Raw genomic sequence first — 5,030 nt, forward strand, 5'->3', positions numbered from 1 at the left:
TCCTCTTTCAAAAAAAAAAAAGTATTTCTGTTTCCCATAAGAGTTTAAATTACATGCTAAAACAGAGTTAATCACTGAGACAACATGAAACAATATCAGGAGACTTATAGAGCAAGACCAGACAATGAGCTATATCATTAAACTAAACAATTACACAGAACTAGAAACTGACTCATTAGTAACATATAAAAATCTACAATTATTAAATTAAATTTGGTCCATGGAGACACTAGAGCAGTATTTACAGTAAATATCAGGTTATGTCCTACTTTAGGTGAATGCTGCAGTTGTAAAATGCTGGATATCACAGGGAACAGCATTTTCTTTACAGTCTCCTGTATTAAAAGTTATGTTTCCAGCAAACCTGGTGATTGCTACAAACACAGCTGAAAACTTGACACTAAAAACAAACTTGTTTTCTGTTCTTGGGAATTCCTAATCCCTATAAATTGAAAATTTCTGTTAAAATCAGTACAAAAAAATATCCCTCATAATTCCATTCTTAGAAATACTGTAAATTCAATCATTTTGGTTTAAAAACAATAAGTGAATTACAATAAGTAAATTACAATAAGTTTTGCAAAAAGGCACACATTGTTAATGACATAAGTTTGGCAGCAGAATCCCATATCCTGAAAGTTACTGTCAGGCGGTGGAGGGAAAAACAATACATAAACACCGAACTGATTTTCCAGTCTAATCTTGGAAAGAGGAAGCAAGGCTCAGGTATGGACTTGCCTCTCTCTCTGCGTTAAGCTGAAGACTCTAAGCTCTCTGCTGTGCTTCCATCTGGCCATGCTGCGCCATTGCTGTCCAGAAGGTGGATGGGATCTCTTCCTGCCTGGTGCTCTCAAGGCCACAGAGAAGCTGATGCTGCTCGATGTCAGCAAAGACTCCTGGCCTCATCCAGTTCATCATCTTGCTACCTGGTAAACATCCATGGAATTTTCTTTTACTAGTTGGTGCATATGGGTTGTCAGAGCAAAGAAAGTTCCTGCTGTCACTCCTCCATGGTCATCGTGAACAATCGTGGGCCCGTCCCTGCCGCAGCTTCTTCTTTGATAATACTTAGAAGTTCAAAAGTTTTACCTCATGGGGCTCTCTGGGTTTGGACACTGAAAAGGCCTCACTTCAAGTACATAATTATCCACAATACAGGAGGCATTGATGTGGTCAGGCCCAGCCAGGAATGAAATGCCCACCCTTGCTCTTTCCACAGGGATGATGGAAGAGGTTCTGTCACTGCTTTAAACCTGTAGGACAGTCACTCTGCTGTGTGTTTGACCCAGGAGCTCAAGTTGTTTCTCTAGCTTTGTTTAGTCTGTGGGTCCAGGAATGAGGAAGCATTAACATAGGCGTGAATGTGACCGTCTGGCACCTCAGTCTCTTTACTAAGTATGGCCTCAACCAGTGCATCATGAATGAAGACATACTGTTTTTCAGTTTGCACCAAATAGTTTATTTGCAAATAAATATGTTTTTAAAAGGCAAATATGTTGACAGTGCCTTTGTGTTGAATTTGCTGCAACATACCGTCGAGCACTGTGTGTGTGCCTGTTCTTCCCACTCCAGCACTGCAGTGGACAACAGCAGGCCCCGCCGCGTGGAGCATGGTGCGTGGCATGGGACGCCTTTCTCATGGAGGTCAGCACTGGCCGAGAGTACTCTGGCACTCTCATGTAGGCCATGCGTGTAGTGGTACCGTGTAACCATGCACCAAATGGGTCTTCCTTCCTGGGAGCCCTTTTTTATCTTTGTGTTTCTTAGAGCAAAATTCCTCGCAGTATAATAGGCAAGCATTTGAACACTCTACTGAGTGACAGGAAGCTCCCATACTCTTCACTACCATTGGCAGACCAGTAATGGTCACATTCTCCTTCCTTTCTCCTTTCTCACAAGATTTGTGATCATGGCAATGACTTCCACATTGTGCTCCCATACTATTCTCCAGAACTTCAGCTGTGGATTTCAGTGTTCCTTGGCAGCAATATAAGCTTTAAGCCTGTTGTAACTATCAACATTCTTTCTTTTTTTAAAAGAAAAAATATTTCTTTATCGATTTCAGAGAGGAAGGAAGAGGGAGAGAGAGATAGAAACATCAATGATGAGAGAGAATCATTGATTGGCTGTCTCCTGCATGCTCCCCACTGGGGATTGAGCCCACAACCCAGGCATGTGCCCTTGGCCAGAATTGAACCCGGAACCCTTCAGTCTGCAGGCCGACGCTCTATCCACTGGGCCAAACTGGCTAGGGCTCAACATGATTTCATTGCTGTAATCAGTCAGTTTGCTATCATTTTCAGCAAGTTGTGCAAGCTTAACCTTACCATGATCATCTGGTAAAACTCTTTCAGTGTCACAAATTCTTCATGTAAGTCACTACTTGCATGTAAGTCTACAACATGCTTTGGAAAGTGCTTTATTGGAATTGCTCCAATATTATCTGAAATTGGAAAGGTAAGTGTGGAGGTGTGGATATTACTCAAAGGGAACTACTGTCCTCTAAATAAAAGTATGCAGCCTGGGAGCATTTCCCTTAGCTCCCGTGGAGGGAGCGCAGAGTGAACTAGAGTCACATGAGGAGAATCTGGGGTTGGTGGCTCTGAGGAGAGAGCTGAAGGGACAGCTGCCAGGATCCCTGTGCTGAGTCACTTTCCCATACTGCAGATGTCATCTTTCTCAGGTAAAACATGAAGTATTTTGAATGCAAGAATAGAGTCAAGCAGGAAGAGTGGTAATTCAAATATGCACAAAACAATAAAATATAACAATAGGCCTGAATGCAGTAGAACACAGTTAAGGAAACATGAATTTACTGAGAGGAAAGGGTATTTCAACTAGGTCTTCTAGAACTTTGCAAAAATGGGAAAGAGGACAAACAACATTCTAAGAAGAGGGACTAACATGAGCAAAGGCATAAAGACAATGGTAATGATCATTATCACTGTGTGTGCCAGGCACTGTGCTAAGCATTCTTTCTATATTATCACACTTTATTTTGCATCTAGTGGAAAGATATCATTTCCATTTTACAAATATGAAACTGAGATCCAGAAGAGCTAAGTAACATGCCCAAGGCCATAAGTAGACTCAGGATTTAAGCTCATTGTACCAAAAACCTTCAATATGAGAAAAGTAAAGATATATGATGTAATAACACAACAATAAATCAAGTTATAATGTAATGTATACATAATCATTTAAAAAATTGTAAAATCCCTTTATTGAGTAATTACTATTTTGCAAGAAAGTTAATATATGTATTAAATCATCACAACAGCTTGAAGAAAAAAATTGACCAAGGTCATCAGTTAGTGGCAAAGCTAGAAATTCTTGTCACACAGAAAGGACAGAGGAAGCTGGGGAAGGGAGGAAGAGAGAACGACATTCATGACTTTCCAGAGAGGTATCAGTAGAAAGAAGGCAAGGAAGTTTTGGTAACTATGAATGACATCTACATGATTTTAAGCCTGCTGCCATTCACCCTTCTTACTTAATTCACATAGAGAAGGAATGAGATTCAAGGTCTAGAGAAAGACCATATTTAATTTAAACTGCTGAATTGGAAACATGTTCAAAACATCCATGTGGATACACTCAAATAGCCACAAATACTGGCAGTCAAGATTTGATATGGGATATTTTGTAATGAAGATAGTGGAGGAACCTGACTAGAAACTAAAATAGAATATAAGAAAATGGACCAAGCTTCTATTTCCTTATTGGATGAAGCAAAAATGACAAAAACACAGTCTGCCTAGGGATGTCATGATTTAGTCCAACTTGGAATCAGGACGTAGCAATCCTGGAGTTCCAGTCCAGGGGCTGCTGGCCAGAGATCAGAGCAGAGTTGATATGATACCACATGCTAGGCTAGGTAATGATGCCAAGTCGTGCAGAATGGCAGTAACATCTGATCTTCCCAGGAAATAGGATGTAGGTAGAGATACTGAATGGGATCCCACCTGCAGTGACCATACCTTAAAAGGGATCCAAAATCCAGGGCACAAGAAAACTACATGGCCCTGACAAAAAGCGCCCCTCCCCGTTTTTTGTCAGATTTCTGATCTCTTGGTTTAGGCAAATTTTACTTAGTCCCAATTTCATTGGAATTCTGAAATGGACTGAAGTGACTCTGGCCCAACACATAGCCATTGGCCATAAGCAGTGCAGCTCCACTCATTTATGTGTACAGGTGGCAAGCTGGGAGCCGGCCAGGCTGGCATGGTTCTGGAATGTAGGACAGAATTGGACTAGAGATAGGAGCCATCTACGAGGAGGTTGTACCTCAAGCCTGCAGTTGGTAAGATCATTCGGAAACAGAGACTGGGAAAGGACCAAGGATTGGAAATGCTTACCCTTAAAGACCAGGAAGAGAAAGGAAAGAAAGAAGGATTAATCAGACAAGTTAAAGGCAAGTGAGAAGAATGTAGCTTCCAATCTTCCTTTCTCTTCATTTTTCCTTCATTTCCCATGTAAAACTTTTATTTTCTACTTTGATCTGTAATTGGAAAACACCTTCAAAAAGAAAACTCACTGCATTGTAACAGGGTGATAATGGTTCCTCCCTCTGAGGATGTTGTGTGTTAAATGGGATAATGTATGACTGCATCCGCTGGGTGCTCCACATATGTTGATTCTCAGCACCACTGGCTGCTGGCCACCCTCCCCCTCCCCTGGCTCCTAAGTCCTTTGAGTTCAACAACAAAATAGAAACTGCTGTGATTAAATTAGGTATGGCCAATTTTTACAGACAAGCTTCACGGTGAAAGAAAAAGAAAGAACCAAGCTTTTGGTTTTCAACGTGTATTGAAAAGGTGTTCTTTGGCTACCCCTTGTCATGGATGAGAAAACTGAAATAATCAACTGAAGAAAAGTACCTACTCCAAAGTCGTAGTTGTAGTCTGTACCCTGGCAGACTGTTTCTTGTCAGTTGCTTAGCATTTGGACAATTTCAGGGATTTGAAAGAAGCAAGATAATGAATCATGTGGTAGTGCTTATCCTTCCAATGCTGGAGCAAACCAGTTCC

At 41.1% G+C, this 5,030-nt stretch overlaps 1 pseudogene; it reads right to left on the bottom strand.

Annotated features, from left to right (window-relative positions):
* Window positions 1–1,085: 1,085 nt before the first annotated feature.
* On the bottom strand, window positions 1,086–4,542 carry LOC114233408 (receptor-type tyrosine-protein phosphatase zeta-like; annotated as a pseudogene).
* Window positions 4,543–5,030: the final 488 nt, after the last annotated feature.

This window comes from Eptesicus fuscus, chromosome 3 (genome assembly GCF_027574615.1).
Source record: "Eptesicus fuscus isolate TK198812 chromosome 3, DD_ASM_mEF_20220401, whole genome shotgun sequence".
Taxonomy (NCBI): Eukaryota; Metazoa; Chordata; class Mammalia; order Chiroptera; family Vespertilionidae; genus Eptesicus; species Eptesicus fuscus.